Below are 16,160 nucleotides of genomic sequence, written 5' to 3'. Positions count from 1 at the left end.
AATTATTTTCAGTTTATTTAGAAAAGCAGTATGGTGTAATGGAAAGAGAATGGGCACTAGAAGAACTAAGGCTTAAATTCCAGCTCCTCCACATTCTGGCTTTGGAACTTTGAATAAGTTACTTAACCTAAGCCTGAGCGTTTTAATCTATAAAAGGGAAGATAACATCTGGTAGGGATGTTGTCTGTCATATGTAAGCACTCCAAGAACTATTACTGAGGGTAGGGGAAGAGGAAAAGCAACTGGATTATCAGGCATTGCCTCATTAATATATCTCTTGGGAAACACTTTTTTAAAAAATCTAAATCTCAAGTTTTACACAAATATGAAGGATTTCCATTGACTATCCTCAAAGCAAATTCCATAACTACAAGAATACAAATTGAATATGGAAAAATGATCTAATCCTTAAGGGTGCCAACTTCCCATGGATTCCCTAGATTTTCAGCTTGTGGTATCACAGCTCAGTGCAGTGGAAATAAATGTAATTACTATTTTAAGACTTTGCTATTGGCAAAGAGAAAGGAAAACAAAAATTCTCACTTGAACTGAGGGTACACACTTACAGGAGCTTCCTGTGCAAAAGGTAAGGAAGGCATTGTCTAAAGATGATTGGCTCTTTCAAACTCCATGCATACATTAAACAAACATTTACTGAATGTCTGTGTGCTAGATATCAGTAATACAAAGATAAACTTGGCAGTCCTTGATTTTAAGAAGCTAGTGAGAAGGTCCATTCAAAAGCAGATATGAAGTAGTGTGTTAATAGTAGTATTACAGATACGCACAACAGAGAGGGACCTATAGATCCTCCTGGCTGAGTCTTATCGAAAGATAGGATGAGATACTGTTTTTTTTAAACTGACACTGTGCTAAGCTCTTTATTTATTACCTCATCTAATCTTTGCAATAACTCTATGAGGTAAAGTTATTCCAGTTTAAAAGATGACAAAATTAAATTTTACAAAAGTTAAATGCTGTGATTCTAAAGAAATGGAACAATCCAAAATGCCAACCCTAGGCCCAAGCTCTTAATCATCACGCTAAAAGTATTAGCAGCAGGCTAAGAGGAAAAGAAGAGGTCTCCAACAGAAGGGTAACCATGAACAAAAAGCAAAATGACATAAACATCATGATGTGTGAATAAAAACAAAGCTATGAGCCCGGGAGGTCAAGGCTGCAGTGAGCCATGATCACACCACTGCACTCCAGCCTAGGTGACAGAGCGAGACCCAGTCTCAGAGAAAAAGCAAAGCTAGATACAGTTGAGTTGACAGAACACAGAATCTGAGGAAGAGAACTGCTCAACACAAAAGTGGGCAGAAAAAGATCAGTCTTAAGAGAGTCTTAATGGGGTTAAAATTTATCCTGTTGCATGCTCGATGTGATACCACTAAAGGATCTAAGCAGGATTATAACATTATTTAAAAAATGAATTTGGCCAGGTGCCATGGCTCACACCTGTAATCCCAGCGACTCAGGAAGCTGAACTGGGAGGACTGCTTGAGGCCAAGAGTTTTAGACCAGCATGGGCAACATACAAGATCCTGTCTCTACAAAAAAAAATTTAAAAATTAGCCAGGTATGGTGGCATGCACCTGTAGTCCCAGGTACTTGGGAGGCTGAGGTGTGAGCATTACTTGAGGTCAAGGTGACTGCAGTGAGTTATGATCATGCCATTACACTCCAGCCTGAGCAACAGAGTGAGACTCCATCTCTTGAAAAAAAATTTTTTTTGAGGAGGACAAGGCTGAAGGTGGGGAGACCTACAGGGGGATACTGCTGTAATCTAGGACAGTGATAACAAGGGCCTGGACTATGGCAATACTATCAGGAATGAAAAGGCCAGAGACTAGAAATAATTAGATTCATTTTAAAGTATGCATGTGTGCTTAAATAAGACACTAAAATTTGAGTATGGTGACTATATTATTCCTCACTTCTTGGATCTATGGTGGTAATATTTAGAAATGCTTCCTAATGGATGTAGTAACAGTTAAAGTCCTCTTTCAAAAAGCCTTCAAGGGGCCACGTGCGGTGGCTCATGCCTGTAATCCCAGCATTTTGGGAGGCCGAGGCGGGCAGATCACCTGAGGTCAGGAGTTTTAAGACCAGCCCAGCCAACATGGCGAAACCCCATCTCTACTAAAAATACGAAATTAGCCGGGTGTGGTGGCGCATGCCTGTAATCCCAGCTACTTGGGAGGCTGAGGCTCGAGAATCACTTGAACCCAGGAGGTGGAGGTTGCAGTGAGCTGAGATCGTGCCATTGCACTCCAGCCTGAGCAACAAGAGCGAAACTCCATCTCAAAAAAAAAAAAAAAAAAGCTTTCAAGGGCCAGGCACAGTGGCTCACGCCTGTAATCCCAGCACTTTGGGAGACCAAGGCAGGCAGATCACGAGGTCAGGAGATGGAGACCATCCTGGTTAGCACAGTGAAATCCCATCTCTACTAACAATACAAAAACTTAACCAGACGTGGTGGCACGTGCCTGTAATCCCAGCTACTCAGGAGGCTGAGGCAGGAGAATTGCTTGAACCCAGGAGGCAGAGGTTGCAGTGAGCCAAGATCACGCCACTGCACTCCAGCCTGGGCAACAGGGTGAGACTCCATCTCAAAAAAAAAGCTTTCAAACGGAGGTGGCTGGAAATAGAGCCAGGAATATAAGTCAGGTCTTAACAACTCTTAGAACAAAGTTCACTAAGATTTAAATGTTTAATATATAACTAGAAACTGCAAAAAGTGACATAGCAGATTTGAAAAAATATTCCAAAATGAAATGCTGAAACAAAAAAAAATTATGTAAATCAAAATTTTTAAATGTGATTCATAGATTTCACAACAGATCAGACCCAACTGAAAAGAGAATTAGTGAACTGGAAGATAGGTCAGGAAAAACTTTCCAGAATGTGACACAGAGACAAAAAAAAGGATGGAAAATACAAAAGGATAAGAGAAGAAAGGACACCGTCCCAATCTACCATATGCTTATTAGGGTTCAGAAGGAAAGGAGAAATAGGGCAGGAACAATATATGAAAATACAACCACTGAAAATTTTACAGAACTGATTAAATACAAGCACAAAATCAAGAGGTCCAATGAATCCCAAGCAGGAAAAATAAAGAAATCCAAAGTTTATTACCTACCAACTTTGGGAGACATATGGGTGGGAGTAACATTTCTGATATGCCTTTTGCATAATTTTGACTTTTAAATGTATATTACTCATATATATTATATATAATAATGCTGTAATATAGGATGTATTATGAAATGTTATATTATGTTAAATTATTTAAAAATTAAATAGAATGAAAAAGAAAAAAACACTTAACTGAAAGCAAACAAATGAACCTAATTATACTGTATACAAATACCCTAATCACGCTGTAGAGAAAAAAAGCAGGGACGAACTAACCCAAGGAACTAAAAAACACACAGTCTAAGCCTTTAGACTTTGGCAGGGTAAGGTAAGAAAGTGGAAGAATGGCAAACAAATCCTGAACTCTTTTTAGGTTTGTTTGTTATGGTATGAGTTAATGAACTGAAGCAATTTTAGATTAAGCAAACTAAATATGTTGATGATGTCAGGAGCCAGGGCTTTCACTGTGGAACAAGAGATATACAAACATGGAATGGGAGTGAACAAGAAGGAACTTTCCTAGGATGGACTAGAATTAGATGTAATGGTGTGAACTCATGATTTCTACAATACATATAAAAATGCATACCCAGTGAAAAATGCTACACAAATTAAGGTAAAGACATCTTTAGAACATGCCACTCAACATCAGCAGAATACACATTCTTGTCAAAAGCATATAGATTATTCAAGATAGACCACAGAGTAGCCCATAAACCAAGACACAGTAAATTTAAAAGGACTAAAATCATGTAAAATATGTTCTACAACCACAATGGAATGACAGTACAAGTCAATGACAAAAGAAAATTTGGGGCCAGGTGCGGTGGCTCACACCTGTAATCCCAGCACTCTGGGAGGCCAAGGCAGGCAGATTACGAGGTCAAGAAATTGAGACCATCCTGGCCAACATTGGGAAACCCCGTCTCTACTAAAAATACAATAATTCGCTGGGCGTGGTGGCACGCACCTGTAGTCCCAGCTACTCAGGAGGCTGAGGCAGGAGAATCGCTTGAACCTGAACCCAGGAGGTGGAGGATGCAGTGAGCCAAGATCGTGCCACTGCACTCCAGCATGACAACAGAGTGAGACTCCATCTCAAAAAAAAAAAAAAAAAAGAAAACTTGGGACATTCACAAATATGTAGAAATTAAACAACACACTCCTAAATAACAGAAATCACAAAGAAAGCTAGAAAACACAATTTAATGAAAAAAAGGACATAACAAAACCATTGGGATACAGCAAAAGCAGTGCTCAGAAGAAAATTTACAGCTGTAAATGCACATATTTAAAAAGAAGAAACATCTCAATTAATAGCCTAGCCTTCCACATTAAGAAATTACAGAAAAATAAAAATGAATTCAACCCAAATCAAACAGAAGGATGGAAATAATATATTACAGATTAGAGCAGAGATTTAAATATATATATACAAAATCTAAAGCACTAGAGAAAAATCAATGAAACCAAAAGTTGGTTCTTTAAAAACATCAACAAAATTGACATTTAGCTAGACCGACCCAAAGAAAGAAGACTCAAATTACTAAAATCAAGAATAAAAGCAGAGGCCAGGCACGGTGGCTCACACTTACAATCCCAGCCCTTTGGAAGGCCAAGGCAGGCGATCACTTGAGGTCAGGAGTTCGAGACCAGCCTGGCCAACATGGTGAAACCCTGTCTCTACTAAAAATACAAAAATTAGCCAAGCATGGTGGCGGGCACTTGTCATCCCAGCTACTTTGGGAAGCAGAGGCAGGAAAATAGCTTTAACCCAGGAGGCGGAGGTTGCAGTGAGCCGAGATTGCGCCACTGCGCTCTAGCCTGGGTGACAGAGCAAGACTCTTATCTCAAAAAAAAAATAAAATAAAATAAAGAATAAAAGCAGAGACATTACTACTGACCTCACAGAAATAAAAACAGATATAATACTATAAATAACTATATGCCAACATATTAGGTAACCAAGATAAAACAGACAAAAGTAGTACAAGACTTGTACACTAAAGACTACAATACCTGGAAACACACAATTACCAACATTGACTCAAAAAGAAATAGAAAATCTAAAGAGATCTATAAGTAGTAAGGAGATTAAGTCAGTAATCAAAAAACTTCCAACACTGCCAGGTGCAGTAGCAGATGCTTGTAGTTCCAGCTATTCAGGAGGCTGAGGCAGGGGGATCACTTGAGGCCAGGAGTTAGAGGCTACAGTGCACTAGGATCAGGCCCGTGAATAGCCACTGCATCCAGCCTAGGTAACAGAGTGAGACCTCATCTCCAAAACATGCACGCGCGCGCGCACACACACACACACACACACACACACACACACACACACTATTAGAGCTAACAAACAAGTTCAGCAAAGTGGCAGGATACAAAATTAATATACAAAAAACCAGTTGCGTTTCCATAAACTAGCAATGAACAATCCAGAAACAAAATTAAGAAAACAATTCTATTTACTATAGCATCAGAAATAATGAAAGACAACAGCTTGGACAACATAGCAAGACTCCCTTCTCCATCAAAAAAAAAAAATTTAATTAGCTAAGCATGGTGGTACATCTATAGTCCTAGCTACCTGAGAAGCTGAGGTGAGAGAATCACGTGAAGCCAGGAGTTCAGGGTTACAGTGAGCTATGATCATGTCACTGTACTACACCTTCGGTGACAGAGCAAGACCCTGTCTCTTTAAAAGAAAGAGAGAAAGAAAGGCAGGAAGGAAGGAAGGAAGGAAAGACAAGAAAATACTTAGGAATAAATTTAACAACAGAAATGCAAGACCTGTACAATGAAGACTACAAAATACTATTGAAAGAATTAAAGAAAATCTAAATAAATGGAAAGACATCCCATACTCATGGATCAAAAGACTTAATACTATTAGGACAGCAATACTTCTCAAAGTTATATAGAGAGAGAGTCAATGTAATCCATAACAAAATCCCAGCTGGCTTTTTTATATAAATTGACAAGCTGATCCTAAGATTCATATGGATATAGAAGGGCATCAGAATAGCCAAAACAATCTTGAAAAAGAAGAGTAGGTTGCTGTTTTTCAAAACTTACTACAAAGCTGCAGTAATCAAGACTGTGTGCTACTGGCATAAGGACAAATAGATCAAACAAATATAATTCAGAGTCCAAAAATAAATTCATACATCTACATTCAAATGATACTTGACATGGGTGCCAAGACCATTCGATGTGAAAAGAATAGTCTTTTCAAAAAATGGTGCTAGGACAACTGGATAGTCACATGCAAAAAAATGAATCTGGACCCCTATCTTGTACAATAACACAAAAAGTAAATTAAAATGGATCAAAAACCTAAATGTAAGACCAAAAGCTATAAATCAGAAGAGAACACAGGAGTAAATCACTGTGACTTTGGAATAAGCAATGGTTTCTTAAACATGTCATGAATAGAACACTCAAAAAAAGAAAACATACATAAATTGGACTTCACCGGTATTAAAACAACAGGTTTTAAAGGACACTACCAAAAAAGTTATTAATGAAAGTCAGCCCACAGAACGGGAGACAATATTGGAAAATCATGTATCTGATAAAGGCCTAGAATCCAGAATATATAAAGAACTTTTACAACTCCACAATATAAACAACTCATTTAATAATAGTAGGCAAAACACCTAAACAGACACTTCACAAAAGATACACAAATGGCCAGTAAGAACATGAAAACACGCTTACCATTATTGGTCATAAGGGCAAGTAAAGACCACAATGAGATACTATTTCACACACACTCACATAGCTATAATTAAAAAGGCAGGGCCAGGCACGGTGGCTTACACCTGTAATCCCAGCATTTTGGGAGGCCGAGGCGGGCAGATCACGAGGTCAAGAGATCGAGACCATCCTGACCAACATGGTGAAACCCCATCTCTACCAAAAATACAAAAATTAGCTGTGCGTGGTGCATGCCTGTAGTCCCAGCTACTCGGAAGGCTGAGGCAGGAGAATCACTTGAACCCGGGAGGCGGAGGTTGCAGTGACCTGAGATCGTGCCACTGCACTCCAGCCTGGTGACAGCAAGACTCCGTCTCAAAAAAAAAAAGCAGTAAGTGTGACGAGGATTTGGAGAAACTGGAACATTCATACACTTCTAGAGGGAATGTAAAATGATGCATCTGCACTGGAAAATGGTTTGGCAAAGTGGAAGCAACCCAAATGTTAAGCAACAGATGAATGGAAAAACAAAATATGGTATATCCATACAATATTTTTTTTTTTCTTTAGACAAGTTCTCACTTTGTCATCCAGGCTGGAGTGCACTGGCACAATCAAAGCTCACTGACACTTTGACTTCCCAGGCTCAAGTGATCCTCCCACCTCAGCCTCTTGAATAGCTGGGACTACAGGCATGCACCACCATGCCTGGCTAATTTATGTATTTTTTGTAGAGATGGGGTTTTGCTATGTTGCCCAGGCTAGTCTCAAACTCCTGGTATTATGATGCAATTTGCCCACCTCACCTACCAGGAAGTGCTGGGATTACAGGCATCAGCCACTGTGCCTGACCAATAGAATATTATTTGGCAATAAAAAATAATGAAGTACTGAGATAGGCTACAATACAGATGAACCTTGAAAACACTGTGCTAAGTGATGCAGGGCACAGTGGCTTGTGCCTGTAGTGCTACAGTCCCAGCTACTCAGGAAACTGAGGCAGGAGTATCATTTGAGCCCAGGAGTGTGAGGCTTCTGTGGGCTATGATTGTGCCACTGTATTCCAGCCTGGATGACAGAGTAAGACTCCAACTCTTAAAAAAAATAATAAAAAAAGAAAATACTATGCTAAGTGAAAGAAGTCAGACACAGAAGGCCATCAACTGTATGATTTCATTTATATGAAATATCCAGAATAGGCAATTCCATAGAGACAGAAAGTAAATTAACTGTATGATTTCATTTATATGAAATATCCAGAATAGGCAATTCCATAGAGACAGAAAGTAAATTAACTGTATGATTTCATTTATATGAAATATCCAGAATAGGCAATTCCATAGAGACAGAAAGTAAATTAGTGGCTGACACGGGCTGGAGAGAGAAGGAAATGTGGAGTGTACTACTAATGAGTATGAGGTTTCTTTTGGGATAATGAAAAATGGTTGTATCACTTTGTCAATATACTAAAAGCCACTGAATAATACACTTCTATTTTATATTATGTAAATTATAATTCAATTAAGTTGTTTGTTTTCTGAGACAGAGTCTCGCTCTGTTGCCAGGCTGGAGTGCAGTGGTGCAATCTTGGCTCACTGCAACCTCCACCTCATGGGTTCAAGTGACTCTCCTGCCTCAGCCTCCCACGTAGCTGGGACTACAGGCGTGTGCCACCACACCCATCAAATTTTTGTATTTTTAGTAGAGACGGGGTTTCACCATGTTGGCCAGGATGGTCTCGATCTCTTGACCTCATGATCCACCCACCTCGGCCTCCCAAAGTCCTGGGATTATAGGCATGAGCCACCACTGCGCCCCACTGAAGCTGTTAGTTTTTAAGAGAATACACACACACACCTTCCACAAATCAACATGGAAAAAAAAGACAACACAATTGGCAAACAACTTGAAAAGGCAAGTCACAGAAGAGGATCTTCTGCAAACGGCTACTTACAATATGAAGGTGTTCAACCTATTTATTCATCAGAAAAATACGACTTAAAACCAAAAGGAGATGCCACTATGTATACACTAGAATAACTTTTACATTAAACGTACAATTCAAAAGATTAATATTAAAGTGTTGGTGATACTGCTCTCATACATTGTAAGTGGAACTATAAACTGCTAGAGAAAACTATTTTGCGGTATCTACGAAAACTAAATGTATGCTTAACCTATGGCCCAGCAATTCCATTCCTGGGTAGAAACCAAGAGAATTGAATGTATATATCCACAAAAAGATTTGTTCAAGAACGTTTGTAACAGCATTATTCTTACTTTTTCAACTAAAAATTACTATTATTTTATTATTACTAAAATACAATACGTTTTTTATTTAAAATACACTGTTCATGTATACATTTCTGTGAATCCTAACTCACATAATAGTTACCACAGTCTGAAATTTAAAAGTTCCATCACCCCAAAAAACTCTCCCCTACTATCCTTCTGTAGTCACATTTTCCTTCTCTAATAACTCTTAGAACCCACTAATGTGTTCTCCATCACTACAGTTTTGTCTTTTTGAGACTATCATATAAATAAAATCATGCCAGATGTCATTTAAGACTGGCTTATTTGACTCAGCATTATGCCTTTGAGAGTGATCCAAGTTGCTCTATGTATCACTAGTTCATTATTTTACCTGAGTTATAATCTATTCTATAAATATATCTCATACTGTTTATGTATGTACCTGCTGAAGAACATTTGGGCTGCCTTCAGTTTTGAGCAATTATAAGCAGAGATACTATAAACATTATCCATTGTGTGAACCTAAGTTTTCATTTCTCTAGGATAAATATCTAGGAGTGGGATTTCTGGGTCATTAATGATAAGGTCTCTAACTGGATAAGAAACTGCCAAACTGTTTTTCCAGAGGAGCTGCATCCTCCCTGTTCACAAATAATGTATGAGAAGTTCCAGTGGCTCCACATCCTTGGCAACACTTGATATTGTCAATATTTTTTATTTTAGCTATTGTAACAGGCATATATACACTTGCTTTAATTTTTATCTTCCTAATGGCTAAAGAAGTTAAATATGTGATGTCATCTGTATGTACCTTCTGTAGTGATGTTCAGTCTTTTAACCATTTCATAATTTGGTTATTTTCATATTGTTAAATTTTAAAAGTTCTTTGTATACTCCAGAATAAGTCCTTTATCAAATTTTTTTCAGTCTATAACAGCTTTATACCCAATAACTAAAAACTTAAAAAAAAAAAAAAAAAAAACTCAAATGTGGGCTAGGCATGGTGGCTCACGCCTGTAATCCCAGCACTTTGGGAGGCTGAGGCGGGTGGATCACGTGAGGTCAGGAGTTCAAGACCAGCCTGGCCAACATAGCAAAACCCTGTCTCTACTAAAAATACAAAAAAAAAAAAAAAAAAAAAAACAACTGGTGGCACACACCTGTAATCCCAGCTACTCAGAAGCCTGAGGCACAAGAATCGCTTGAACCTGGGAGGCAGCGAGGCATGGTGACTCACGCCTAAAATTCCAGCATTTTGGGAGTCCAAGGCAGGAGAACTGTTTGAAGCCCGGGGTTTGAGACCAGCCTGGGCATCAAAGTGAGACCCTATCTCTACGAAAAATAAAAAATAAAAAAATAGCTAGGTGTGGTGGTGTGCTCCTGTAGTTCTAGCTGCTTGGAAGGCTGAGTTGGGAGGATCACTAGAGCCCAGGAGGAGGTCAAGGCTGTAGTAAGCTATAATTGTGCCACTGCACTCCATCCTGGGCAACAGAGTGAAATCGTGTCTCTGAAAAACAATGCTTTTTTTTTTTTTTTTAATTTTGAGACGGAGTCTCGTTCTGTCGCCAGGCTGGAGTGCAGTGGCTCAATCTAGGATCACTGCAACTTCCGCCTCCTGGGTTCAAGTGATTCTCCTGCCTCAGCCTCCTGAGTAGCTGGGATTACAGGCATGTGCCACCATGCCCAGCTAATTTTCGTATATTTAGTAGAGACGGGGTTTCACCATGTTGGCCAGGATGGTCTCAATCTCCTGACCTTGTGATCCACCTGCTTCGGCCTCCCAAAGGACTGGGATTACAGGCGTGCACCACCGTGCCCAGCCAAAAACAATGTTTTTAGTATTAAAAAAAACCTAAATGTCCACGAACAGAAAATAAATGATGAAATAAATTGTGGTATATTGATACAATAGAATGACACGGTAATTAAAAAGAACAAATTACTGATACAAAAACATGAATAATCTCTCTCTCAGACATTACAATTAATACAGAAGCCATACCCTTTAAGGTGAAATACACCATCTAAATGTAAATATAAATAATACTTCCTCAACATAAGTTTCTTCTTATACTATTTCAATAAATCTCAGATCTGCTTTTATTCTTTCTCTTCCATGCCACCAATACCACCACTTTTCTTCTTAATTTTACTGTTAGATATGTTGTTTTTGGAAGAAGTATAGAGGGAATGGTAGTAAAGGGAGAGTGCTTTAGGATTCAATACATTCTTTTGAACAGTAACATTTAGAGAATCTGTACTCCATAGTGGTATCACTGCACATTTTAAAGAGCATCTTGTATCTAGAACAGATAAGGAATTCATGTGACGGAAGAAAAGGTGTCACTGTGAGAATTTTTATTTTGTTTTTGTTTCTTAAGAGACAGGGTCTCGCTCTGTTTCCCAAGCTAGAGTGTGACAGCATGATCACAGCTCACTGTAACCTCAAACTCCTGGGCTCCAGAAATCCACCTGCCTCAGCCAGGTGCAATGGCTCACGCCTGTAATCCCAGCATTTTGGGAGGCCAAGGCGGGTGGATCACCTGAGGTCAGGAGTTCAAGGCCAGCCTGACCAACATGGTGAAACCCCATTTCTACTAAAAATACAAAATTAGCCTGGCATGCTGGCGCATCCCTGTAATCCCAGCTACTCGGGAAGCTGAGGCAGGAGAATCGCTTGAACCCAGGAGGCAGAAGTTGCAGTGAGCCAACATCGCGCCATTGCACTCCAGCTGGGGCAACAAGAGCAAAACTCCATCTCAGAAAAAAAAGGAAAACAGAAATCCTCCTGCCTCAGCCTCCCTAGTGTCTGGGATTGTAGGCATGCACTACCACCTGTGGCTTTTTTTTTTTTTTTTTTTTTCCTAGAAACAGGGTCTTACTCTGTTGCCAGAATCTCAAACTCTTGGCCTCAAGTGATCTCCCCACCTCAGCCTCCCAAGAGAATTTTTTTTTTTTTTTTTGAGACGGAGTTTCACTCTTACTGCCCAGGCTATAGTGCAATGGCACAATCTCGGCTCACCGCAACCTCCGCCTCCCAGGTTCAAGCGATTCTTCTGCCTCAGCCTCCCGAGTAGCTGGGATTACAGGCATGCACCACCATGCCTGGCTAATTTGTATCTTTAGCAGAAACAGGGTTTCTCCATGTTAGTCAGGCTGGTCTCGAACTACCAACCTCAGGTGATCCGCCTGGCTTGGCCTCCCAAAGTGCTGGGATTACAGGCGTGAGCCACCGTGCCTGGCCTACCCAAGAGAATTTTTTAAGTTAAACTTTTTAATTTGGAGTAATTGTAGATTCACGTGCAGTTGAGTAAGAAATGATACAGAGATTTCATGAACCCTTCACCCAGTGTCCCCCAATAGGGAAATCTTGTGCCATATAGAAAAATATTACAACAAAGAAATTGACATTGACACAATTCACAACTTTATTCAGACTTCATCAGTTTTACATGCACTCTGTGTATGTGTAGATTAATATATTTACCACTAGAGTTGAGACACAAGAGTTTCCTCATAAGGTATTCCTTGTGCTACCCTTTTACAGCACCCACCTTCTCCCTCCACCCACCCCAGTCTCTACCCCTAGCAACCATTAATTTATCAATCTCAATAATTTTGTAATTTCAAGAATGTTACAGAAATGGAACCATACAGAGTGTAACCTTTTCAGATTGGCTTTACTAACTCAGCATAATTCTCTTGAGATATATCAAAGCTGTTGCATGTATCAACAGTTCACTTTTTACTGCTGAATAGAATTCCATATACAGAATTTTGGGAGGAAAATAATAAGCTGAAAAAATTCTTACCAGTCCCTAAATTCTTACCTGTCATTCCTTAGGAACATGAAACATGAATAAAAGCATTAGAATAATAAAAAAAAATAACAACAAAAAAAACCCCAGAGTTTTGTTTTTTTTTTTTTTTTTTTTTTTTTCTAGAGACAGGGGATTTTCCTGTGTCACCAGGCTGGACTGCAGTGGCGCAATCAAAACACACTGCAACCTCAAACTCCTGAGCTCAAGTGATCTTCCTGCCCCAGCCTCCCAAGTAGCTAGGATGACCAGTGCACAGCACCATACTCAACTAATCTTTTTACTTTTTGTAGAGACAGGGTCTCATTATGTTCCCCAGGCTGGTCTCAAATTCCTGGCCTCAAGCCATCTTCCCATCTCGGTCTCTCAAAGTGCTAGTATTATAGGTATAAGCTACCACACCCAGCCACAGTTTTGATGTTCTGCCTTACTCTTCTTATTCCGACAAGATATATCCCATATATATATTATTTTTCTTTTCTTTTTTTTTTTTTTTTTTTGAGACAGAGTCTCCCTCTGTCACCCAGGCTGGAGTGCAGTGGTGCAATCTCAGCTCACTGCATCCTCTGCCTCCTGGATTCAAGCGATTCTCCTGCCTCAGCCTCCCGAGTAGCTAGGATTACAGGCACCCGCCACCACGCCTGGCTAATTTTTGTATTCTTTAAGTAGAGATGAGGTTTCACCATGTTGGCCAGGCTAGTCTCAAACTCCTGACCTCAGGCAAGCCGCTCACCTCGGCCTCCCAAATTGCTGGGATTACAGACATGAGCCACCATGCCCAGCCCCATACGCATATTATTTAAGAAACATGGCTCTTCAGCATTCCAGAGGACCTATATTTTCTACATGATTTTCAATTTACAAAGTGGCTACTGAAATTTTAACAATTATCCACTGAATATCTGAACCAATACTAAAATGACAGTTTACTACTCGGCTTAATGACAAAATTAAAAAGCTGAATGACATTCATATGATATCCATAAGTGATTAAAAGAGAAAGAAATTAAAATTGATCAACCTGGCAGTCTCTATCTACGTACAACCTGATAACTGCTTTTAGTATGAGGTTTAAAAAAAAAAAAATCATAAAGATTTCCCTTTTTTGTTTTTGTTTTTGAGACACAGTCTCACTGTCGCCTAGGCTGAAGTGCAGTGGCGCAATTATTGCTCACTGCAGCTTTGACCTCCCAGGCACAAGCAATCCTCCCGCCTTAGACTCCCGAGTAACCAGGACTACAGGTGCACACCACCATGCCCAGCTAATTTTTGTATTTTTGGTAGAGACGGGGTTTGCCATGTTGCCCAGGCTGGTCTTGAACTCCTGTGCTCAATGAGCGATCCGCCCGCCTGGGTCTCCCAAAGTGCTAGGATCACAGGCATAAGCCACCGTGCCTGGTCCATCATAAACATTTCTAGATCAAAGCCATAAGTACTACAAAATTACATATACACAAATTCCTTTTCACTCCTTAAACACGTATAAGAAATTTACTTTGATTTTAGAAGAAACTATTATTCAACAGATTTATATAAAGACTGATATGGCTCTAGAAGCCTAAACTGCAACTAAAAAAAAAAAAAATTCAGATATATAATTTAAGATAAATATACAAAAGTCTTTAAAGAATTTTAAAGAGAAAATCATTGCAGTATCTTCTAAAATAAGGCAAAAGACTGGTTAACAAAAAATTCACAAGCCTAATAACTTGCCAAATTTCAGTTCAGTATGATAAAACCACTGCTAAATTAATAAGCCGTGTTCATAAAGAAAAACGCCAATTCATTGTCCTACAGAAATTCTGTTGTATTGGAATCATCAGAACTTTACAAACGTAAAACTAAATACCTGACTTCGGTATCCTGGGCACAGTCAATGTAGAGAGCAGATGAAAAACCTAATTGTTCCATTCTTGGATTGGTAAATACAAATTCTGATCTATAGTGATCACTAAAAGATTCTAGTATTAAACAAAAACTATTTAAGAGGTAATTTTCGAAGCTGCCTCTTTCAGGTCACTGACATCTGAGCAGCTCAGCTTGTCTTCTAACCATACAGCAAAACACATTCCACTGAAAGGTTTGGCCTGATGACTATCCTCAGCCCAGAAAACTAAACAACCATAAGGAAATGAAGGAGGAGCAACAGTCATACATTTTGAAGGCCAGTTTCTTAATAATGACATATGACTGGCATCTCTATATTGAAATTCAGAAAACTGATATTAAGTAAGAAAAAAGCTGGAAGTTAGATACTTATTTACTTAACTAAGAATATTTAGCTTCTTCTAAAGGGAAATTGTAAAGCATCACATACAACGTATACTTTGTGATAATGATCAGCATAGCCTAACTTAACCAATGATAAATTACCAATCCAAATAAATGTCTTTAATGAAAAGACCTGGAAACAGAATATTCTATTAATTTACTTAACTAGAAAACTAAAATAAATTTCTTCTAAATGGTTTCTATTTAAAATTTTTAATTAACAAAAGCAAATACTGTTAGGAGACACAAGTCTGATGACTACATCATGATGAATACAGATAATAATCTACTGTATACCTCAAAATTGAAAAGGGATTAGATTTTAAATGTTCTCATCACAAAAAAAATGATAAATGTAAGAGGTTATGCATGTTAATTGGCTTGATTTAGCCATTCCATATCAAATTGTACACCATAAATACATACAATTTTTGTCAATGTTTAAAAAGACATATACATATACACACACATAATGTTTTTATTGTTCTAAAAGCACACACACACTTTATTTTAAACACTGGGCATGGTGGCTCACACTTGTAATCCCAGCACTTTGGAAGGACAAGGCAGGAGGATCACTTGATAACAAGAGTTCGAGATCAACCTGGGCAACATACCAAGACTTTGTCTCTACAAAAAAAATACAAAGATTAGCCAGGTGTGGTGGTACACGCCTGTAGTCCCAGCTATTCAGGAGGCTGAGACAGGAGAATCACTTGACCCCAGGAGGTTAAGGCTATAGTGAGCCATGATCAAGCCACTGCACTCCAGCCTGGGTGACAGAGCAAGACCCTGTCTCAAAAATAATAGTAATAATTTTAAAGCAAATTCTTGCAAGAACCAAGAACCCAAATTTTCTACATTTAAATTTTTTTTCAGGCTAGGAGTGATGGCTCACATCTGTCATTCCAGCACTTTTGGAGGCCGAGGCAGGAGGACTGCTTGCAGCCAGGAGTTCAAAACCAGCTTGGG

General features: G+C 39.0%; 1 protein-coding gene across 16 annotated transcripts in view; it reads right to left on the bottom strand.

Moving 5' to 3' along the window:
- Window positions 1-16,160, bottom strand: part of NT5C2 (5'-nucleotidase, cytosolic II) — a 100,658-nt gene that overhangs the window by 62,754 nt on the left and 21,744 nt on the right. The gene's annotated exons all lie outside the window — the stretch shown is intronic.

This window comes from Nomascus leucogenys, chromosome 3 (genome assembly GCF_006542625.1).
Source record: "Nomascus leucogenys isolate Asia chromosome 3, Asia_NLE_v1, whole genome shotgun sequence".
Taxonomy (NCBI): Eukaryota; Metazoa; Chordata; class Mammalia; order Primates; family Hylobatidae; genus Nomascus; species Nomascus leucogenys.
Note: the sequence above shows the minus strand (reverse complement) of the source record. Positions and strands in the feature narration are given on the sequence as shown.